This window comes from Triturus cristatus, chromosome 5_2, assembly GCF_964204655.1.
Source record: "Triturus cristatus chromosome 5_2, aTriCri1.1, whole genome shotgun sequence".
NCBI classification, from domain to species: domain Eukaryota; kingdom Metazoa; phylum Chordata; class Amphibia; order Caudata; family Salamandridae; genus Triturus; species Triturus cristatus.
The window spans coordinates 456849470-456875480 of NC_140588.1; the positions used below are offsets into that span (position 1 = coordinate 456849470).

The window sequence follows — 26011 nt, forward strand, 5'->3', positions numbered from 1 at the left end:
TCAACTTTTAACATTTCATTTATTTTCTACATTAATTAATATATTTTTTCATATTCGATAGTTTATATTGTTATGGTTTTATTGTGTATGTAGGATATATATATATATATATATATATATATATATATATATATATATATATATATATATATAAATATTGCCACATTGTAGACCTGATTTAACGCTGGCGCTCTTATCCAAGGCGGTGCGTTTCTTCCGGCAGGGCCACGCCGGTTTCAATGAAAAATGTCAAATCTACTGCCTTGCGACAGATTGATTTCTTTTACAAAAATGCACTCACTCGTGTTCTCAGAAGTTTTAAGGCGGCTTTATTTCAAATAATTGCCGTACCCAACGCGTTTCACCTTTACTCAAGGCTTGATCAATGGATATTGTATACTAGAAACAGACATCTTTTATTTCTAATAGTCCCCAGTTACTTCCTGTTTTGGGTGTTATGCATTATGGTTAATGTGGTTAACTTTTACAAAAAACTTACAAACATGTGAGTTTACAAATAAATTTCAAGTGCTCATATTTCTAAGTGTTTAAATTAATTATTTAGCTTGGCCGCGGCTGCTTAATGTCCCGATTTATTTATACAGATCGTGCTCTCTAGTGAGCGTTCATGTCCTTGTCCACAATTTGAAAGTTTATTAAAGTTGCAATCTCTCCAAATTGCGATCGCTTTTTTTTATATGTATATATATATATTGCGCTGTTATTTTTATATTCCATTTTATTTCTCTTTCAGGTCACGCTCTCTGGTGAGCATACGAGTCCTTATTCGTGAATCACAGATTGTTTGAATTGCATTCTCTTTAATCTTTGATGGCTTTTTTATCACACTATTTCCTCATGTCCAATCTTTAGATTTTCCATTATTTTGTTCTTGTGTGACTCTGTTTACTACTGGTGTGTTCTTTCATTTTGATTACAGGTGTACATAAAGTTACTCATTTTGATTGAGCCCTCTAGGATCAAGATTTCTAAACGTTAAAATTTTCCGTGATTCTTTTTGTCTCAGGACCTTTACACGATCTCCTCCTCTCTCTGATTGTGGAATTTGTTCCAGAGCACAATATCTTAATGACTCCCATTTGAAATCATGGTATTTCTCCATGTGCTTTGCGATGGCATTTGACCGATCTTTATGTATTGTGGCCCGAACATGTTCCAGGATTCTTTTTTTCACGTCAAAGATTGTACTTCCAATGTAGCGCATATGACATGGACATTCTACCATATAGACTACATAGGTGCTTTTGCAAGTTAGATGCTGTCTGATTTTCCATGTTTTTCCTTTTTTGATGTCAATTTCTTTTGTTGGTGCTGCAATTTTGAAGATTTTGCATTGTTTACAAGGCCAAAAGCCTTCTCTTTGAAGCCAGGTCGTTATAGGTGCTTCTTGAAAATGACTATGAACAATTTTATCTCCTATGTTCTTCGCTCGACGGTAAGTTATATTGGGATGGTCACCTATGAGTTTCGATAAGGTTGGATCTAATTTCAGAATTCCCCAATGCTTTTTGATTATTTTGGTTAATTTCTTATTCTCCGCACCATGAGTCGTTATCAATCTTATCGTTGGTTCATCCGATTCGTCTCTCTTTTTAGATTTTTGTAGGATATCTTTTCGATTACAATTCATCACTTTTTGTAGACTCTTTTCAATGACTTTTTTCGGATATCTGCGTTTCAGAAACCGATTTTCTGCTTGTTGACTGTGTTTTGAGAATTCTGTTTCCTCTGAGCAGTTCCTTCTGAGTCTTAAAAACTCCCCATATGGGATGCTCCACTTTAAAGATTCGCTGTGGAAGCTTTCTCCATGTAATGTTGCATTCGTCGCTGTTTCCTTTCTATGTAGAGTTGTTTGTAGGGAATTGTTTTCTACATAAATTTCTGTGTCTAGGAATACTACTCTCTTAGGACTGATCTCATAGGTGAATGGATTGATCAATGAAGATGAACATCGATATTTGAATAACAAACATCCAAATTTAGCCACCTTTTATTGTCTTCCCAAAACTCATAAAAACAGAGAGAATCCTCCGGGAAGACCGATAGTTTCCGCCAATAATTCATTATTGGAACCTATTTCAGACTACATTGACCACTTTTTAGCACCCTTGGTAAAAAATCTTAGCTCATATCTAAAAGATACAACAGATCTTTTAAATAAACTTGAAAAGATTACATGGCAGTCGACCTACAAACTGGTAACGATGGACGTAGTTTCATTATATACCAACATTGAACATCTTATTGGAACTCATGCTTGTACATTTTTCCTGGGAAAGAGAAATATACAATATAAGGAACATAACATCATGTTGAATGAAACAATCTCCCTGTGCCTAAATAATAACATCTTTTTATTCAATAAACAAATCTTTAAACAAATAAAAGGATGCGCCATGGGCTTTTCATTCTCTCCTAACTATGCGAACTTAAGCATGGGATGGTTTGAGTAAAAAGTGGCATGGAACACAGAAAACTATGAATTTCGGGAAAAGATCATTCTATGGCTCCGGTTTATAGACGACCTTTTAATCATTTGGGATGGCACCGAAACTGAATTCAATATCTACTTTGACGAACTAAACAACAGTTCAATGAATTTGAAATTCACCTATGAGATCAGTCCTAAGAGAGTAGTATTCCTAGACACAGAAATTTATGTAGAAAACAACTCCCTACAAACAACTCTACATAGAAAGGAAACAGCGACGAATGCAACATTACATGGAGAAAGCTTCCACAGCGAATCATTAAAGTGGAGCATCACATATGTGGAATTTTTAAGACTCAGAAGGAACTGCTCAGAGGAAACAGAATTCTCAAAACACAGTCAACAAGCAGGAAAACGGTTTCTGAAACGCAGATATCCGAAAAAAGTCATTGAAAAGAGTCTACAAAAAGTGTTGAATTGTAATCGAAAAGATATCCTACAAATATCTAAAAAGAGAGACGAATCGGATGAAACAACAATAAGATTGATAACGACTCATAGTGCGGAGAATAAGAAATTAACCAAAATAATCAAAAAGCATTCGGGAATTCTGAAATTAGATCCAACCTTATCGAAACTCATAGGTGACCATCCCAATATAACTTACCGTCGAGCGAAGAACATAGGAGATAAAATTGTTCATAGTAATTTTCAGGAAGCACCTATAACGACCTGGCTTCAAAGAGAAGGCTTTTGGCCTTGAAAACAATGCAAAATCTGCAGAATTGCAGCACCAACAATAGAAATTGACATCAAAAAAGGAAAAACATGGAAAATCAGACAGCATCTAACTCGCAAAAGCACCTATGTAGTCTATATGGTAGAATGTCCATGTCATATGCGCTATATTGGAAGTACAATCTTTGAAGTGAAAAAAAGAATCCTGGAACATGTTCGGGCCACAATACATAAAGATCGGTCAAATGCCATTGCAAAGCACATGGAGAAATACCATGATGACAAATGGGAGTCATTAAGATATTGTGCTCTGGAACAGATTCTACACTCAGAGAGAGGAGGAGATCGTGTAAAGGTCCTGAGACAAAAAGAATCACGGCAAATGTTAACGTTTAGAACTCTTGATCCTAGAGGGCTCAATCAAAGTGTGTAACTTTATGTACACCTGTGATCAAAATGAAAGAACACACCAGTAGTAAACAGAGTCACACAAGAACAAAATAATGGAAAATCTAAAGATTGGACATGAGGAAATAGTGTGATAAAAAAGCCATCAATGATTAAAGAGAATGCAATTTAAACAATCTGTGATTCACGAATAAGGACACGTATGCTCACCAGAGAGCTTGACCTGAAAGAGAAATAAAATGGAATATAAAAATAACAGCGCAATATATATATATATATATATATTAAAAAAAAGCGATCGCAATTTGGAGAGATTGCAACTTCAATAAACTTGCAAATTGTGGACAAGGACATGAACGCTCACTAGAGAGCACGATCTGTATAAATAAATCAGGACAGTAAGCAGCCGTGGTCAAGCTAAATAATTAATTTAAACACTTAGAAATATGAGCACTTGACATTTATTTGTAAACTCACATGTTTGTAAGTTTTTTGTAAAAGTTAACCACATTAACCATAATGCATAACACCCAAAACAGGAAGTAACTGGGGACTATTAGAAATAAAAGATGTCTGTTTCTAGTATACAATATCCCGTGATCAAGCCTTGAGTAAAGGTGAAACGCGTTGGGTACGGCAATTATTTGAAATAAAGCCGCCTTAAAACTTCTGAGAACACGAGTGAGTGTGTTTTTCTAAAAGAAATCAATCTGTCGCAAGGCAGTAGATTTGACATTTTTCATATATATAAATATATATATACACACATATATACATATATATATAAATGCATCATATGTGTTTTCATGTGTAAGTATGTTTTATATATACATATATATGCATAAAGATTCCTACAATGAAATTTAAAATATAAAAAATAATATAATATAAAGTAAATGCTCTTCATTATGTTGCACTATATTATAAATATTTATATGAATACAAACACATTTATATATGTGTTTGGGTGTTTATATGCGTATATATTTATATATACTATTAAATAATAGTGGAATATGTTACATTTACATAGTATTACATGCATATATTAAAATATTTACCATTTACAACTGTAAAGTCTGTATATTTGAAAAAATAGAATAGTTGTCTATTTCTGGACGATGTTAGTGTCAACATTATTTTTTCTGCTATTTATGTACATACCATTACAATATAGGAGCGCTAAATTGTGGTAAACTCTATTTTTGACACAATATTTTGGTCAACTATATTGTTTATCACGATATTTTGTCAGTGATCCATGCCAGGAACCTCAGCATAATCATTGACAGCAAACTAGACATGACTGCTAGTCAGCGGTGTCACTGCATCTTGTTTCCACATTCTGAAGATGCTGAGGAAGATCTTCAAATGCCCCCAAGCAACACAAGAAAAACTGTCACTCACGCCCCTAAACACCAACAAGTTGGACTATGGGATCACCCTCTATGCCGGATCACAAAACTACTCACTAGAAGACTGCAGACCATCCAGAACTGGGCAGCCAGACCCTCACTCCCCACACAGAACTCACATTACACCACACCTAAGGGAACTACACTGGCTTCCAATACACAAATGTTCTCAATTCAAACTCCTCACACACACGTTCAAGGTACTCCACAACTCAGGCCCCACCAACCTGAATAGTCCCATCTCCTTCCATTAACCATCCAGATACCTTCGCTCTGCAGGACTCCTATTCTCCAACATCCCATGCATACACAGAACCAGATCAGGAGGATGAGTGTTATTTAACATCACTCCTAAAGAATGGAACACCCTCCCTCTCCACACAAGATCCTCCTACTCTCTTCTTGAATCCAGCAGGAAGCTAAAGACCTGGCGTTTCAATTAACCAATCTACTATAGGCAGCGCTAGGCACACATACCTACTCAGCACTAGGATCCCCAGGTGATAGTGTGCTTTACAAATACACGTATCATAACAATTCCAAAATGCTATGGTTGACAATCAAGGCAATTGCTGAGTTCAGCTTCAGGTAGTATCTCTGAAGTACACTCATTGTGTATGGGTCAGATTACAATCTCGGTGCTAATACTATTTCAGGTGCAAACTCCAATTCCAGTGGTATTCACCCATGTGCGAATTGCATGTGTATATTTGCCCATGCACAAATTGCCTACCCCATGGTATTTTGTCACTGGTTTTTGCCAGGTAACCCTTACCAAGAGTCTTGTTAATACTACAGAATTTTTATCTGCCCTTCCTAGAGCTTGCAGAGGTGTTCCAATTTGTGCACCTTCAAATGCATGTGCACTTTCTTGGCCATACAAATAGAAATTGCCAAAAAGATACTAGACAAGTTTTATCTGCTGAAAACTTGCAGGAAAATAATACAGGGTAGACAATTTGCACATGAGCGAATAGCCTGCGTGCAATTAGAGCATAGGCAAATACGGTCTGACTAGGGAGTTTGAATTTGAAACTGAATTAACACCAAGGCTGTCACCAGAACCTTAGATGCTGAGAGAAATTCTGTCATTAACATGAAAGCCCCCGAGCATCTGCAGTTGACAAGAAGTGACCATCATAAAATACTAATAGTTCGCTAACATGCGCCCTATTGTGTTAAAGCTTTAGGCAGTGCTAGGTGGAGAATCATTGATGATACATGTGAGATATAAACAAATCGAGTCTTGCTTCGAGAGAAATGTATTTTCTGTACACACGGTTATTATATACTGAGCTGTTACTTGAAGGAAAATTGCTTCCATGCAGGCATGCTTAATGGAAACTTGCCTAGGCCAGGTGTGCTGCTGTGGACATGATTTTGTTTTAGCAGAACGTGGAATTATTAAAGTTGAGATAAGATGACTACTTCTGTACATTTGTGTGTGCTAGCTTTAGAGGTGCACCGAGGGAAAACCTTCCTCCTTATGTGATAAGTTAAGTGACCTAAAAGCAGCTCACTCGTTTGGATGACTTCATACTATCGTAAATGGGGGAAATCTGAATTTTTATTTGCAGTGTAGCATTGGCATGTTCAATGCTAGAAAACTGCAACAACAGAAACTCAGAGCTCTAGACACAAACTGCAATTTTAGTATGTTTAGTAGTATTTCAATAGTACTACTAAAGTACTATAAAATACCATTCATAATCCTACAAGTGTAAATCTCCATCTCCTATCTTTTCAAGTAAGTTTACTACTATGGTGCTTATTAAGATGGCGGGCAAACGCAAGTCCAACTGACACCGTCGCGGATCCGGGTCCGACCGACCTCTGGTCAGTGGCCCCAACCGCCTAATTACAATGCAACTGCACATAGTGCGGTCGTAAACTCACATTTCCCTATGGAAGCATGTGCTACGGCCGTAAACCAGGCATAGCACAAGCTCCCGTAGGAAAATTGGAGGTTGTGTTCGTCCCTGCACCGCGTGGCAGGCACCTCAGGATGCCTGCCACATGGTGCGGGGATCAACAAGTGGGCACCACAGGAGCCCCCAAACTCACTTTCCGACAGGCTTTCTATGTCGGAAAGCCTGGCATGGAAAGCCTCCCGGAACACGAGCATCGTAATCAGGAAGGCATAAAACGCCGTCCATATGGATTATAGGCCTGTCTCCCATCGGCCGGGGTCACTTCTGTCCGCCTAAATTGTAATTAGGCGGTCGGATGTGAAACTGTCGATCTCAGTCTGAAAATCTCCGACCTAAGGTTGAAGGCTTGCCGACTGAGATCGTAGTTAGCCCCTTAGTAGTAAATGTTAAAGGGCCTGTAGAATGATTGTAAAAGAGGATATACTTGCTATTAAATGGCAGGGGTTTAGTGAGGACTAAGAATGAGTTTGGGTATCGTTGACAGGGGTATAGGGAGGGACATGCATCCCCCACAAAAAACTAAGCCCATTGCTATTCACAAACTGTACTCCTAAAGTTATACTAACCAAAAAGGGACCCAAAAAGATTCCTTCAGCTCAGAGCTGGAGTAAGCCCATTAGCATAGATGGCCACACACTTCCAAAGAAAATATTGAAGCCTGCAGCTTATAGTAAATACCATAGTAAAAAATGTTAACTTAAAGTAGCTTATTTAAATTAGATAAAAATAGAAATGAATATAATTCAGTGTTATCACATATTTAAAAATGAAACATATTTATTATTTAAATATAAACTAGTATTATATTTTTTAATTTAAAAATGAATTTAACATTTTTTAACTCCTTATACTTAATCTAGTTTTATTTAATTAAATGTATCACTTTTAATAATTATTAATGCATAGTAAAAAATATTTTGTTTTACTTTAGGTGGTAATTTATTTTTGTTATTAAACTTTTGAAAAATATGTTTAATTTAATTTAACACAGTTAATTCAAAATTAAGTAAAGATCAGTTAACAGTGCTGTAGCTTTTTTTATTTATTCTATATTTAAAATAAATATATTAAATTAATTGACAGTATTATTTAACATAAACATATCTCACTAGTTTTTCCTAATTTAATAAACTTTACAAATGTTCCCTATTCTTTAATATGGAAAACGCGACCATTAGGGTAGAGATTTCACTATGGCAAAGTATAGGGAAATAATTTATATATATTGTATTTAAAAATAATGTTAGCTAAAAAACATTAATTTGAAAGAGTTTATTAAAATTAAATGTTTAAATGAGAATAATTTTATTTTTAGATTTATTTACAATTAATTATATTTATTTATAGTTTTAAATATCAAAAATACTTTAATTTATTTTACAAATATTTTTATGGGGTTGCATGTTAAGTAATTACAATCATTATTTTGAATTAGAGGTTGTTCTGGTTGACCATAAGTGATGCTGAACTTCAGCTGCAGTAATTTACAACTGTTTAGGTGTCTTTTTAGCTACAGTAACATAAGAAGGGCAGTTTGTGAATAGCAATGGACTTATTATTTTGTGGGTGGGTTCACCTTGCTCCCTAAATCCCTCACTAGCCCTTCCTAAACCCCTCCTCAGTTCTCCTTAATCCCCTCCCCTTTAGTCATAAGTATTCCCCATTTCACAGCCACTGCTCTCCTTCCCTCCCACATTTACTACTAAAACGTGTATTTACATTACTCCGCAGTCAGGGTGGAGATCTCCACACAGAAAAAGGTAGGAGAGGCGATGACGTGGCCTTCCAATATTGAGTTGTGAACAGCATTTTGCAGCATGCTTATAGTGCTATAAAATGTGCTACAAAATTCAGTTTCTGGATAGGCCTCATAATGTCCTGCTGGGTCCCACTATTCCTATGCTGGTATATCAGCTAGTTCTCCAATGTAACCATGTAAATCAGTTGGGTAGCTTTTCTTGCTGCTCTGCCATGTTTGCACCTGTCAGGAGAAAGTTGAATCTTCAGGTCCAGAAAGTAACCTGGTAGAAGCAAAAAATCTGTAGAAGGGTGGACCTTCTCCCCAAAAGTGGTGTCTCTATATTCAGACATGATTCCAGAATTTGCTGTGAGATAGGAACTCAAGTTGCAGCTCACTGATTAAGACAAATATGGCCAAAACATTGTTCTCTTTCATAGAGGATGTGGCTCGACAGTCTAAATGGCACTTTTCCTTTTGGGGGCAGGTCACATCTGTTTTGCATATAGTTTGGCCAGGTCTGTAATGCTTAGGTAATCTAAAAGTATTGACATGGAATACTGCCATTGTAATAATCAATAGTTCTGATTCAGTCAAGCAATTGTATATCTCACTTCTGTGCTTTTTTAATTAGGCCACCCTTAGAGCAGTGGTCGAAGTGGGTGGAATCGGCAGGGCACGGTGTGCCCCTACTTCTATAATTCAATAGATTCCATTGCCCTACTTTTTTATTTTAAACATCCGTCCCAGGACGGCAGAAATAGCCAAGGCCTACAGATAAGGCTCAGCGTTTCTGGCCATTCTGGGATGTGCGTGGCGGGCTAAGAAGGAAAAGGACTCATTTTCTTCTTGCCCAGAGAAGACAAGGACAGTGTCTACTTCTGCTCTGCCGCTGGCACCTGCTCCCCCACCCCGCTCTCTATCTTCCTCTTCTTCTTTCTCTTTCTGTCTAGCTCCTCCTCATTTACTTAAAATCGCGACTTCAAGAAACAGTTTTCACCCTCTCTTTCCCCCTTTTGTTTATTTCTTCCCCTGTGAAATAGAGCCAAAAACAAAAAATTCTTTTGCTTGAAATGTTGTCTTTTTCTGAAATTTTTTCTATCCAAAGTGCAGCCTCAGGAATAAAAGGTTCAACATTTGAAACATAAATAACTAAATAAAGCAACACAGAGTTTTCGCAAAGTGGCCAGATTGATTGTATTCACACCCAAACAATTAGCATCACTATACAGTTTTCCAGAAGCGCTACTTTTGTTTTATGTTTTCTTTGAACAGCATTGTTTTCCCTGAATGAGGAAGTGCACCAATCCTGGAGGTAATGCAATGCCTGATTGATGGGTGGATTGGAAAACAAAATGTGTACACAGCTCTGTGTTCACGGATATGGTCTTTTAACCATACTGCTTATGTTTTGTAATAATATAAGCACTGGACGTTGAAATGGGGCCCATCCGGGCCCTGTAGTCAGGTCCCTAACTTTTCAGTCAAGAGCTGAATAGTGAGCGTTAAAGCATTAAGATAAACATGTTGTTCCTGCTTTCATTTCACATGCTTAGCTTATTCTTGCATTCCCTATGAGAGTTTACTTTTTTCAGGATGTTGTTACTTTTTTTTAGGTAGCAAATTGCTCTTGTCTAGTGCGTAATTTAAATTGAATCACATCCAGGTGTTTATAGCGAGCACAATTGAGTAGTAGCTGAAGGCAGTGCGAGTTTCTCTCAGTGTGGTAGTATGGTCTTCAGTGGGGGAGAGGATGTGGCACTATAGTCAAAGCTGTCGAATTTGGAACTGGGGAACCAGGTTCAGCCTTCATGGCCAGTCCCCCAGACCATTCTTCTGAGGGATTACATTCCCATGCTAGACCTTAGAAGGCCCTGCAAGACCTTAGAGGCCCTGGTGTCTTAGCACCAGCTGGTGTACCCAAGTAGAGGCAAGTGTGGGTTAACCTTGAAGGCCTGTCCACCACAATCCATACTGAAGTTCATTTCCAGTCTTGCAGTCAGGCTTATGAAGCAGCACACCCTAGAGCAACAGTGACTCTGTCACGAGGTCACAGGACGCTTGAAAAGTGCCAGCGCTAGGGCAATGCGACGGGTGTAACCGCACCGGGCACCGACTTTGGGTGGCAAGAATATTATGGTTTTAAAAGTGCTTGCTGACTCATTCCTGGCCTCCAGCAATAGTTGGCAACAATAAAAATGTTTTGATAACTTCTTTGGTTAATGTTCTTCCTAGAGAGAGATTAGAGTTTTGTTTAGTTGAAGTTTTGATTCATGGAAAAGTTGCACAGAGGATGAATGTGCCTGCAGCAAAGAACATGTTCCATGCAGATCACAAAGTGCACATCATGTAAATATGTCAATGGGTTACTGCTTTTGTCAGAGAGAGCTTTGGTTACTTACAGTTTGGAAGTCAAAATCCTAACATAGAACAGTGAACTAATAACTGTCATCTAAGAGCTGCATGCAAACTGCAAGGTATAAATTAGAACGCTATATGTTTTCTCCCACTCTTTGATTATCCTAATGTTGCAAAAAGTGTTAATTTGGATAGAAATCAATCCTGATTATTAAAGAGAACCCCCAACCATGGTATTACGTTTTAAATGCTGAGTTTGTGTTTCTCCAGACCAATCACTATTAAACTATACTGCCCACTAGTATGGTTGTCATGGGACTTCTACAACTTGTAGTCCTTTGTCTTATGTAACATTTCCTATACAGTGATTTACACATGTATAATTGATTGTTTCTGTGTAGTGTTTGTGATGTAAAGTGCACTGACAACCTACACTGCTATGAGTGTCAGTCAAATTAAAGGCATCTGAGAGAGAGTGTGGTTATGGAGACTTCAGAAGCACTGTTAAAGGGTGGTAGTGAGGGAATCCATGGCAGAGGTGGTCATTGGGGAGCACCAACAAAACATTGTTGAACAGGGCGCCACCAGTGCTAAAGCCGGCCCTGCCTTTGAGGCCAGTTCACCTCACCCATTGGTATCTACATTGGCCTTGTTTCAGCATTATTAGCTGCAACTCACCAGGGATCGGCAATGCAGGATTTGCACGCACACTAAACTAAGTTCGCAAATTTCACAGTCTCTCTGCTTCATTCACAAGCACTTTTACTATGTGCTGCCTGCTTTGGGGCCTCTGGAATTATGCAGCAAAGGAGGACAAAATTACGCCGCAGTTTTGACTAAATTATGCAGCAAAATAAAGACTGCAACGTAATGCAGTATATTTTCTAACACTACTATTGATACATTTTTACATATGCTAACAGTCTCTGGAAAGATTTTGCCTTATTAGTACCAGTGCAAATCTAGCAGTGAGAAGGGTGATCTGTCAACCTTTGCAAAAGGCTGTCCACTTTGCCGCAAAACAGGTCAAATTGTTTAGTAACGTTTGAACACTTTGAGCTCCAAACTATTAGTTAGAATTGTCAGATTATGTAGCAGATGTTGTATTATGTGGGAAATATGTCAGAGCCATAATTATATAGAAAACATTTGCAAACTAGGATATTTTGCCATTCATGTTTGAACTGCTCTTGCGGAAAAAGGGAGGAGAAGTGCTGATGACAGAAACTCCATGGCTCAGAGACAAATGGCTTGTGCTTCCACTTTTAAGCGTATTTGGGACATTCTGTGATTGGAAACATATCCCACTTTGTTAATGTATTTTAATGTGAATAACTCATATTGAACCTTAAATAATTATGTGTATCTATTGATTGAATTAAATAACATAATAAGATGTAACTGGTCAGTGAAATGCCAAACACATACAAACAATTGTGATGTTTTGCGCATTCTGGTCACACCTCTGACTCCGCCCACTGATCCAATTCTCGGGTTATTCTTACCCTCTGAATCTCCACCCACAGTTCCCCTACTTTTTTCCCCACTTCGACCAATGCCTAAGAGGCAGGGGTATGTCAAGATATTGGTTGCAATCGTCTTGCTACGCCATAGAGACTCATGTTCCATGTTACTATTGAGGCTGAGCAAGACTGATATCTTTGGAGGGTTGCTTCTGTTTCTATTAAGAGCAAGTGTGGATTCACAGTTTGTCTGGGCTATCTCCTTTTTGGCATGCTTAAGACTAATTTGCATTTGTCTTGCCCTGTCTATAAGATCATAGTTTTTTTTACTTGTTTTTTATTAAGCACTGCATCAAGAATAACTGTAACAGTTGTCATACACATACATTTACATCTCAACAATTGTGTCGTTGCAATAAGGTAATGACATGACTTCACTTTTTCCTTCACCCTCACTGCCCGTGGGCCGAATTGCTTTGAGGAGCAGTGCATTTTGAACTAACACTCACACATATAAACAATAATACAATAATAATAATATTTAAGAGAACAAAATTCCCCCACATCTGTCCCATCCCTCCCCCTGGCAGCGACCGGCAAGTATTGTTTCCTGATAAGGGCAATCTGGCAGTGTATCTGTGGCTGGTTTGTAATCCACATAGAATATGGTGTGAAAGGGCACTCACATTGTTGTTACATTGGGTTGCGATGAGGGCTGGGTGGATGGTGAACTGTGTATGCTTTCATCCCCATTTTGGGTTATTGTTGTAGACACGGCAGTCAACATTTGGCTCCAGTCCAAAAGAGCACTTTCTGCATTCCCAACCATTCATACTATTCTAAAACGACATTCCTCAGCCACACCCCACTAACGCAAATCATCCCTCCATCTATCCCACGTGGGGGCAGGACTATCCAGTGTATCGCTATTCATCTTTTCGTTGGTATCAGTCCTAATAGTGCAAATCTGTATCGCATCCTAGTCCCCTTCTTGAGTATTGGAAGTACCCCCAGGATGCAATGTTTTATGGAGGGTTCAATTCGCACAGTTGTTGATGTGCAAAGAGATTGCACCACCTGGGTCCTGTACTGCTGGAGTCGTAAGCAGCTCCAGGTCATATGTATCAACGTGACGGAGTCTACGCCGCAACGCGGACATGAAGAGGATAACCCCGGGGTGAACCGTGCACGACGCTGTGGAGTCAAAAACAAGCAGTGTAAATAATAAAACTGAATGTGTTTGAACCGCGCAGTGCTTGTTGCATCTGCTACCTGTGCCAGCGCTCTCCTCCACTCACCATCCGTCAGTGGGACTGGCAAGTCCTCATCCCATCTCACACTAAGCATGTCGAGGTTAGACCCCTGATTCTCCTTCAGTGCTTTATATATGCGCGAGGTGAGACCCCTGCTAGAGCCTGGGTCTAGCATTGTCATCAACTTACAGGACTCTTTCGGCTCGTCCGGGAAGGTGGTCCACATCTCGTGCACAGTACGCAATATTTTAGCATACAGTAAAAAATGCCCCGGCTGCTCCTGGAACCAGTCCTGAGCCTCACTAAAGGTCATGAACTTCCCATTCTGATACAGATCTCCCGCTGACTTGCAACTCCCCTCATACCACCTCGAGATGTCCATGGTCTCCTGAATATTTTTAAATCCCTTCAGCCAATGGAGGGGTAGTGCGTTAGCGTACGGATCCTTGATGAGAACTATCTATAAGATCATAGTTAAGCTAAGTAAAGTGATGGACTAGAAGACATCCTAAGTAATTACCAGTGTGTATGACTTATTGGATAATATCAGTGCATTTATGTTGTGTTTTTTAATTGGACCTTTCTCCCTGCACCTCAGGTATGGCTTTTTTGCCTGGAAGCACTGAAAATGTATGTAAATGCACGATAAACAATATAAAAAATGTGTGAGACTCTACCAGAAGACCAAGGTGAAGCACAGTCAATGAAACATGAAAGGTATAAATGACTGGTACAAACTACATCCTAGAAAAATCTTATAATAATTGTACATACTGAGTTCTTTGGGGCAGTTAATAGGTTGTATTACTTCCCAACTCTATAGTTCTCATGTTATAGAACTAAGAACAATGAAATATTGAGTTATACGATTGGAATTCTCATCTGCAGGTTACACATGAATCTCAACAGTAAAATAAAAACTCTGAAACACAATGGGTGATATTATTACGACTCTAATAACTGAACGGAGGGCTGTATGCACTATTTTACATCAGGCACATTAACCCTGTAACATATGCTATGATTGATTAAATCTGTGACAAACTGATTACACATAAGTTTCTGTAGCAAGTGTATTAACAACTGAGCAACATAAACATAGATCTCGCCAGCAGGTGCTCAGCTACTGTGGTCACTTTTGCATGCTTGTCACACTTGAGCACTGCATCATCCCTTGTGTTTTTTGTTGTAGCATCTTAACTTTATATTTACTATAAAGAGTATTACAATTGTGGTTATATATTTCCTATGCGTTCTGTCAGACTTGACACCCTTCGGCAATAGTCCCCCAAAAGTTACCACTGCTAACCAGTGCTAAACATCTTGATCTCTCTCCCTATATCTTGGTAAAATTGGCTTATGACTGAGTGGCATATTTAATTTACTTATAAGTCCCTAGTAAAGTCATATACCATATACCCGGGGCTGGTAAATTAAATGCTACTAGTGGACCTGCAGCATTTGTGGTGTCACCCACTTAAGTAAACATTTAAAACATGTCTCAAGAATGCCATATTCAGTTTTATACCCATGACCCATGCTCCACGGTAGGACCTTTCACCCACTGCCACTTCACCTGCCACTACATACAAACCAGGCCACAACAAGCCCAACCCCGAACACACCACAGACACCACCTGAACAAAATAACCAACTCCAGCACCCTTCTCAATGCACGCTCACTATGCAAGGATTCCACTGAATTATGGGACCTCATCACCACACTCACACCCAGCAGTCTTCCTCACTGAGATCTGGCTCAACCCCACATCCACCCCAGGCATTGCCACAGTGATCCGAGATGGATATAAAATCACTCACCAGGACTGCATCAACAAGCAGGGAGGAGGAACAGCCATCATCCACAAAGAGATCATACAGTCTACCACCAACACTGACAACACCACCACCCCCATGGAACATCACAACGTCAAGCTCCACATGGATGACAAGACAACCATCAGAGGCACCAGTGCATACCAACCCATAGGCCACGCTCGAGCTTCTGTAACACCATTGCAGGTTGCTGTACCCCTAGCCTTAGACTCTATGGACTACATTTTCCTTGGCAACCCAAATTTCCACATCGACGACTCCAATGCACAACACACCTCCTCGACAGTATGAGCAGCCTCTGATTGACCCTGATTGTCCACAACCATACACACACCACAGGACACACACTTAACCCAATTTTCACCACCACCAGTCAGCGTCAAACACAGCCATGTCACAGTATTCACATGGACCGATCATGCCATCATCCACTTCAGCATCTCCAGCGCCCACACCGCCATCCTCAAGATGACCAACCACCCCCACAGGAAATGGAATAAAATCTTAGAGAGCAGCAGGGTGAATACCCTCAACATCTCCAACAAAGCTATTGCCACCAACCTCGAGCGGGGAGTGAAACGCTTCACCACCTGGATCACCGATTGCGCAGACAGCATTGTCCCCATCAAGAGCAACATCCAGAGAAAATCCTCTAAAAAGGCCAGCTGATACACCCAGGAACTCAAAACTGCGAAACGAGACAGCAAACTGTTGAAGAGGAGATGGCGCACCAGGAAGGACACCTCCAACAGGGCAGCCTTCAAGACCTCCCTCAACCTCTACCACCGCCTGCTGATGGCAACAAAGAACTCAGCCATTTGCTGCATGCATTTAAACCAGAGCCAACAACACGAAGGAACCTTTCAATATTGTTAAGGAGTTCTCCAACCTGGCTTCCAGTGAAAACAACATCATACCCTCACAGGAGCTGTGCAACAATCTCGCCCACTTCCTCCACAACAAGATAGCAACCATATACAGGAACTTCAAACCCCATCCCACACCGACGGACTTTCTTGACAGATACGCCACCACAGTAACCAACAACAAACCATATCCTGACCACCTGGAACATCCTCTCCACCCAGGATACCACCTCCACCATGAAATCCATCCACTCGGGAGCTCCCACAGACTCTGTCACCACCGCAGCATTTCCCGATGCCTGGAAGGCTGCCAAAGTCAGACCAATACTCAAAAAACCCTCCACCGACCCCAGGGAACTCGAAAACTACTGGCCACTCTCCCTGCTCCCATTCCCAATGAAAGTACTGGAAAGGATCAGCAAGAGTCAACTCATGACACAGCTGGAGCAGAACCAGCTACTTGACACCTCCCAATTTGGCTTCCACAGCAATTACAGCACCAAGACCGCCCTGATCGCAGTCACCGACGACATCCAAACTCTCCTCAACTTAGGTGAAACAGCAGTTTTGATCCTCCTCAACCTCTTGGGAGCCTTCGACTCCATATCCCACCAAACACTGATCAAGAGACTCCACCACATTGGCATCCAAAAGGGCGCACTCAGATGGATTACCTCCTTCCTCACTGAAGCTCCCAGAGGATCCACCTCCCACCTTTCACCTCTGCACCCAAGTAGATCACCTGCAGTGCCCCCAGGCCTCATCCCTCAGCCCACTTTTCAACACATGTAAGACCCAGCTGGCCAACATCATCAGATCCCATGGTCTCAACATAATTTCCAACACAGACGACACCCAAGTCATCCTCTCACTCACCGACGACCCCAACACCATCAAAACCAACAAATGCATTACAAATGTTGCCAATTGGAAGAAGAACAACTGCCTGTAGCTGAACACAGACAAGAAGGAAGTACTGATGTTTGGCAACAGCAGCAACACATGGAATGATGCCTGGTGGCCACCAGACTTAGGAGCTGCACCCAATCCCTCCAACCACGCGAGAAACCTCGGAATCATCATTGACAACAAGCTTATCATGAAATCACAGATCAACGCCGTCTCCTCCGCCTGCTTCCTCACTCTGCGCATGCTACGTAAGATCTTCAAGTGGCTACCTCTACACACAAGACACACCGTGACACAAGCCCTCATCACCAGCCAACTGGACTATGGCAAGGCCCTCTACGTAGGAATCACCGAACACCTTCTACAGAGAGTCCAGACCATGCAGAAGGCCGCAGCCAGACTGATCCTCTGCCTTCTCCAGCAAACCTACACCACACCCCACCTCAAGAAACTACACTGGCTTCCCTTGCAGACGAGATGCCAATTCAAGCTTCTGACCCACGCACACAAGGCTCTACACAACCAAGGATCCACCTACATTAACCACCACCTGAAGTTCCACCATCCATCGAGAGGACTCGTATTTAAAAAGCTGGACAAGGGATTTTATATTTTGCTTGTCCTGGCAGTGAAAAACACACAAATGTGTTTTTCACTACTGTGATGCATACCTCTCCCATAGGATAAAATTGGGGTACCGAATTACAATTAATAAGAGAAGTGGGTCCCTTCCTCACTTTGTCACCGGATTCAATGTAGCCTGGCTGATGAGGCGTGTTACCCCGAAACCGTTCTCAGGGTGCTTGTTTCCGGTCCAGGTAAGACCTGGTCTGGCAGTTCAGGCTGGACTGTACCCATGAGGAACAGGGTCAAGACTGATTTGCATATGGCTGGGTCTGAACTGAGGTGGCGAAGTGAGCAGAAAAATTATGATGGGTTTAACCCAGATCTAATAGTGACTGGAGGTGAGTGTCTGAAAGGTTTCAGTGCTCTGTCCATCATCTTACTGTGTTTGCTTTGTTTGCCCTACTTTGGCAGGGTATGCCTAGACATGGGTCCCCTGCTCACTTTGCCACTGGATTCAAGCTAACCTGGCTGATGAGGGGTGTTGTCCCAAAACCGGTCCCAGGATGCTTGTTTCCGGTACACGGAAGACCTGTCCTGGTAGTTTGTGCTGGACTGTTCCCAGGAGGAACAGGGTCAAGACTGATTTGCTTTTGGCTGGATTTAAAATGGTGTGGCGAAGTAAGCAGAAAAATGATGATGGATTTAGCTCAGATCTAATAGTGACTGAGGGTGAGTATCTGAAAAGTTTCAGTGGTCCGTCCATCATCTTATTGTGCTTGCTTTGGACATGCAACTTGACCTGCCTGAACCCTGCTGGCCTCTGCTGTAGTGAGTTCCTGATCCCCAAGTGGTGCCTCTCCAAGACCTAGCCATTGGCTGGCATCACAGAGAGCTCCTCTTGGCCAAACTGAAGGTCCCACCAACTCCAGCACGAAGCGATGCGAAGGCCTGCAAAGTCTTGCTGCACAGCTGCAAACTTTATCTCAACTGAAGTTGAGTGACGCAATGCCCCACAAAGCCTCTAAGCACAGATGCCAGCTTCATTGGAATCAAAGCTGAGTGAGGCAAAGCCCCACAAAGCTTTGCCACACAGCCATCAGCTTTATTGGAACTGATGATGGGCGACACAAAGGCTAAGCCCTGCAAAGTCTCACTGCACAGCTCATTGAAATCAATGCAGAGTGACGTAAAGCCTTACCACATAGCTTCATCTGAAGCATTGCAGAGCAATGCCGTGCAGACCACGCACTGGCATAAGGTACAATCCTCAGTGGGGCAAACTAGGTTCTGTGCTTGGCCTGGGCTCAATCGTGGTCATCCTGAACTTGTGACTTTGCCCCGGTCCAGCATGACCACATACCCTCAGTTGGCTCTTTGTGTCTTTTGACACTATTTTTATCTAAATCTTTAAAATTCCATATCTTCAGTTCTACTGTTTCAATTTTTGTTGTTTTGGTCTCAAATAATGTATTAAAAAATGTACTCTATTTTTCTAAATTGGTGCAGGATTTTTCTTGTGTTTTCATTTGATAACTGTTTAAATTCTGAATAAATACTTTACAGCACAAAGACTCTACACATTGCCTCTAAGTTAAGCCTGACTGGTTTTGTGCCAAGCTACAAGAGGGTTAAGCATAGGTTAATTTAGTGACATTTTGTGGTTCACCCTGAAAGTGATTGTAGCTGTGGCTTGAGAAGGGCTGTGAAACTCACTAAACAGAGAAGAACTACAAAGACATATTATTTACGAAGCAATAAGACAATGACAAGGAAATAGTTCTATCCTTCACTATCTAAAGCCCAGAGATATAGCAAGAAGGAAAAAACCTTTTTATTATAATACTGCCCTCACACACTTTGCAGTGTCATGCTTCATCATTGGGCCGCGTCAAACGCCCCCGTGCAGACCAACACAGTGGGCGGAGCGCAACAGTTTTTTAGAAATGAAGTATATAGTGGTGAGATTGCAGAAAGACAGACAATATCAACAAAAACACAAATAGTGAAAACGAAAACAAGGAGAATTATTCCCTGAAGAAGGGACCACAAAGTGCAGACATAAACACTTAAAACTGCCTAGGAGGGGATCATCATCAATTTTTATTCCTGTCACCCCCTGGTAGGATTAAAAGTAATCTCTCGGGACAATTAGGGGAGGTAAAGACCCCTAGATCCCTACTGCGTTAACCAACATGTTTCAACCACTATAATACGCTCATCTGAGTCGTTCTGGCATTCATCAGGGTGTTGGTCCCGTTATACTATGATCTACGCCCCTGGTTGGGTTTTTTTACCTTCTACCGACAAACAGCCAATACTGCTTTCATCATGTACTCTGGCTATTTTTCTAGAGCGAACAAGTTTCTGTAAAAGAAAGTAGAACATATATTTTATCATTCTACTCCCCTTACTGTACCTTCCATAAAAATGAATTTCCTCTAAACTATTATCCCAATAAGTATACCATATCACCCAAAAGAAAACACCACCTCACCGCTTAGCTACTATAACACCTTGAAAGGCCAGGCAAACATTACACCCGTGAGGTGAAAATGAAGGTTTTTACACCCGACTAACTCCACTTAGAGACCCCCAAAAGCAGAGTAGTGGCTGTAAGGTGACACGCTCCTATCTACTTTCAAACCCATAATGTAAATTAATAACCAATGTGTATCCAAAAGACTTACAAGGGTTTATTAGAAATTCTCCAAACCCGGGACCGTTGTGGAACCGTGGTCTTGTTGTCACACTCTTTATCCCGAACAAACAGGGAGAAATATATAAAACTATCATTATGTAAATCCTGATACACAATCTTTAGAATCAAAAATGCCACAATCATACGACTGTTATATTCTGTTACGCAGGATTCTGATAAATAAACAGTGGAAGTACAACCACTTGTTTTGCATTAAACAGACTTATGTCAAATCACCATTAGTCTACAGATTGAATTGACCACCTTCTGGTGAACAACATCGTCCGTGATAAACACACGGCATGCCAGAAATATATTCATTACTTACTACTCCAAAGACTCACGGCGCTATGACTCCTCACATCGGTCCACCGTCGATCATGACGGAACCGAGTCACCTTCAATTTAAAGGTAGTGCAAGAAATGCCTCATCCGGTGTGAAATACCCAATCACTATGTTGTTCTGCATTTCCGGCCACACGTGTTAGGCAACAGGGAAGAGGGACAACTAACAAATACGACTCCCAAGGTAAAGCCTTAAAACAGCAGACATCTTGGAAGGGTTAATTCCCCAATGATTATCAACACTTATTAGTGCCGATCACAGATCCAAGGTAGAATTACTTTAACTTAAAGCCCATTTTAAAATACCAAGTTTTGAATTACGATCTCACTCATCATTCCTTAGGCATGAGAAGGGCTCACACATACCTCAAACAATAACCCAATTTCTCAGAGGTTCCTCTTTCTGTTATGTGTTATTAATGATTGTCCATATATTTATATATTCCCTAGACTTTCTAGGATTTCATTAGGCACAAATAATGCATCAATAAGTGAACCGGAGTTTAGTGATGCTAGTCAAGTCAAGTCAAGGAAAGCATTTTTACGATTTCATTTTTTTACAATCATAAAAGCACATAAAACACACAACTCTTTTACAAAAATTGGCACAAAAATTAATATACAATAGAAGGACTTCTTAAAAATTTGATATAAAATTAATAATAATTAAAATCAGGCAATATAAAAAAAGACAGCGTGCCCAGACAGTCTCACTCCTTAGATCACTATGCTCTTCCTTTGATGTAGTGCTTCTGTCAAAAACATAGATATCCTCCAAGCTATGTGCTCGTTTTCTAAAAGCTGGAGTTTGATTAATGCAGGGCGACATTGCCTCAACCCCAGAGCCTTGAAAAGTGGAACCAGCCACACCTTCCTTAACTCCGTATAAAATTTACAGAATAGGCCCAAGTGAATTGTCGATTGGGCCGAATGATTATCACAAGGACAAATTTGTAATTGTCGGGCCCAATCATTCATTTTTGGAAAAGAAGCAAATCTATGAACAGTCCCCAATCTGAACCTGGTTAGTAGCAGCCGATCATATCTGCCTAGAACAAATGCTAAATATGGCTGCATACTAAGAGTGGTTAAAACCATTTGGTGCTGCTGAAAACTGGACTTTACAACCTCCCCAGACGGCCTTATCATGTCCAACAACTGGAGACCCTCCTTTTTTAGATTCTTTCTAGTGATCGACTGGATAGTGCTCGGGTTAGTAAAATATTCTAAGTGACCTAAGGCTCCCATGAAATCACACACAGACTTAACTCATGGGATCTTTAAGGCCCCTTCCAAGTTCAAACTATCCCGTAAGATATCACTATTTAACATGGTCTGTTCTTTTGACCAGATCCTATGCCAAGGGAGGATAGGTTCCAGTTTTATGAGGTCGGATATATAAGGGAGGCCTAACTCAGTATGGAAAACGTATGAGGAAGTACTGGCTGGAGCTGACAGTATATACCTTAGGAAAGCGTTTTCTACTAGTTGTATCAAATGTATGTCTGCAAAGCCCTAAACCCCGCTCCATACATTGTAATAGAGATATATCTAGCTTTATAAATTTGGGTAAGCTCTCCCGGTGGTTTCCTGCCTAGTTATTTCGAAAAGTTGGCCAGCACAGTTGTTGTCCTAATGAATGCCAGCTTTTTTGCATTAACAGACTGAGACCATAGATCATTCTGATTGAATGAAATGCCAAGATATGAAAAACTCTTGGTATTGGCTAGCCTTTGCCCATCCACAAACATATCCCTGGACCTCTGATTCCCACAACCACATCTCATTGTGAAGGTATTAGTCGTGTTAATCCTAAAACCAAGATCCTTCATGAAATTAGTAAAACTATTTAAAACTCTCTCAAGACCGATCTGGGTGTGTGACATCAGCACTGCATCATCCGCATAAAGGAGAACAGGTATTGGATGACCACCTATTTGGGGGAAATCTTGACCATCCTTAAGCAAAGCCTGCCCCAACCCGTTTATATAGAGATTAAAAAGGAAGGGGGCTAGGACTAAGCTGTGCCTAACCCCCCTCTCGATGGGGAAAAAGCAGTACACTCACCGCCCAAGCCATAATGCACTTGTGCATTTGCACCACTATAGAGACGCTTAAGAAAGTGGATAATGTTAGGGTCAATCCCCACGGTCTCAAGGACCTCCCACAGTTTATCATGCCTCACCGAGTCGAAGGCCGCAGTGAGGTCCACAAAGGCCAAGAACAGTCTGCCCTTCTTCACCGTTATGTACTTCCCCACAAGGATGGCTAAATTTAGGCTCTGCTCTAGTGTCCCTAACCCCTCGCGAAAACCATATTGGATGTCATATAAGATCTGGTTGTCCTCGGCCCAATCATGTAGACATTCCAATATGATTCGTCCAACAACTTTTGCCAGTGAATCCAATAGAGAAATGGGCCTATAGCAGCCAGGATCCTGACGGTCCCATTTTTTTAAAATAGGGACAATAATAGATTCCACCCAAGTCGACGGAAATGAAGCCCAACAGCTGGCATTTATTACCTGTATGATAATTGGTCCCCAGAGATTAGTATCTGACTTGAACAGGTCCACCGGGACCCCATCTGGCCCCGGGGCCTTTCCACCTAGGCTTGCTGAGAGTGCTTTATTTACTTCATCCAGGGTAAACTGGAGATTCAAGCTATAGGTGGATTCCTCTTGAGGATTGCTAAATTGGATGATGGAACTTCCCTGCCCGTTATACACCGTGGAGAAGTGTTCAATCCACTGATCCTCGGGGATAGCAATTTCTAATGAGGGGCCCCCTCCAGGTGATAAAAATGGCGTTTTAACTACTTTCCAAAAGGCAGTATTATCTTTCATTTGGGAAGCTCTATGGAGGGATTCCCAGGCTTCTTTCCTCAGGGTATTTTTTCTTTCTACTAGAGCAGCTCTATAACACCTTCTTGCCTGCCTAATATTAGTGGGGTTCCTTGGTAGTTTGTGTAGCTCGTACTTCAGGGTGGTATAAGCTCATGTACACTTTGTGTCAAACCAACCCTGGTGTCCAGCCTTTTTTTGATGTTGGGCATGTAGTACTTCCCTTACCACACCTGCTATTTCTTGAAAAGAGGATAAAATACGTTTGGGAGTAGATGAGTCACTCAGGCAAGTGTCAAAGGCTAGTCTGCATTTGGTTACCAGCTGTTTGGTGGTCACTACAGGGTCCACCATGGACCAACGTAGAGTATATCCATTGACTTTATCAATGTTAACATTAGCTAATGCTTGATCAACCTGATCATCCCTTACCGATATACTTTTTTGAGGGAGGGAGACCGATATGCAGAGAGGGAAGTGATCGCTTAACGAATGATCATCAACGGTGAAGGAATATAACCTAGGGGCATGAGTATTAGATAATAATATGTAATCTATTGTTGAACATAGGCCTCTTCCATTAAAGGTCTGAGGCATTACAATGGATCTGGCGCATAGTTCATTCGCAAAACCTAGGTCCAGGGAAAAAACCAATTCATTGAACAAATCACCTGTTCTGAAGTGGCAAAAATGAGTATTACTCATACCATCTTCTTCATTAAATCCACAAATGTTACTGTCCTCATGGGAGCACAAAGCACAATTAAAGTCACCAGCCAATATTAGCATTCTATCTTTACTACTGTCATTGCACAAAGATTTAGGATCATTGCCCACTTTCTTAATCACATTAAAAAGTCTATCTGGTGGTATATTATTGTAAAAGTTAGCCAGTACAATGCAGGGGGTTGCACTTAAAGGCAGGGTGGTTAGTTGATAATAGCTTTCCCCATGTTAAGTCTCAATCTTATTTATTATTAACTTATTTGATATATAGGTGCAAAGCCCACCCTTGGCTCTACCACATAGAACCCCACTGCTTGCATACTAAAGGTTTTAAACCCATTAATGTGAATTTCATCCTTTGCCCATGTTTCCTGGAAACATAATATAACGATATTTAATATGAAATCGCTCCAGCGTGCATTATTGATCTTAGAGCGTAAACCAGATAAATTCCAGGAAATTAGACTGCAACCAGGACTCTTAGGAATGCATGTGGGTATGACAGTTACAAAATTAGAGAGCTTAAGGCCGCCATAAAAAATGGGTTCTTGAGCTAGGTTCTGATGACCATGCAATTCGCGGGGGAAGCTAGGTTCTGTGGGGTAAGACCAATGTCTTGGACTTCCTCCTCACAACAGTATAAGAGTGTCATGCAATTTCCTTGCTCTATGACGACTTGAGCTACATTATCATGCCTTGGAGCCTTATTCCCATGGTACACGTGTGGGCCACCGTCCGATTTTAAATACTGGCTCTGGGGAGTCAGTCAGTCAATATCTTCTAAGGCATTTAGGATATCAAAGTGATTACTGACTGGAACTGCATACCTTGGCTGATTTGCCCATGTGTATCTCTACTCATCTGAAATGTACCAGGTGGTTGGTAACAAAAAAACAAGGGCAGAGCAGTTATCCCCTTCGACCTTACGGGCCAATTGTCCTCCCTATCTAATATTGTCTTGACCAAGCCTGGAGATCTAAATGTTAGTACTATACAATCTCCAGGTAATGTCTTTCCTACCCATCCAATCTGACATGCAATCTTAAATTCTGAGAACAACATGGTATTTATCTCCATCCTTGTGCTCAGAAAATGTAATGATTTGTTCCTCAAAGTTGATCAGTGCTCTGAATCACCGTGCAACAAGAGGGCAACATTGGCCAGCACCACAGTGTATGGAGTTGCTTCAGGTGGTAGATGCAAATTAGTAAATGGACTGCGAGCGACTCTTTGGTCAGGATCCTGGCCCCTTATGGTATTTGTAATCTGGGGTCTCCTTTCTTGAATGCAAGTATCCCTATCAGAGAGGGCCCTATTTGAAGCGTGTATGGTCTGGACCTGCCTAGTGGTCAGGCCTTCTGTCAGGTGTGGGGTCTCAGTACCATTTACGAAAGTAGATACTACTCTTGGGCTTGACAAATCATCCTGGGCCAAGTTCGAGGGTTTGGATGCATGGTTATGAGGTC

At 40.9% G+C, this 26011-nt stretch overlaps 1 long non-coding RNA gene across 1 annotated transcript in view; it reads right to left on the minus strand.

Moving 5' to 3' along the window:
- The window catches only part of LOC146823151 (uncharacterized), a 300863-nt gene extending 279763 nt beyond the window's left edge, over window positions 1-21100 (minus strand). The window contains exon 1 of the long non-coding RNA XR_014962141.1: window positions 20961-21100. This is a non-coding gene — a long non-coding RNA (uncharacterized LOC146823151). The remainder of the gene's footprint in view (window positions 1-20960) is intronic.
- Window positions 21101-26011: the final 4911 nt, after the last annotated feature.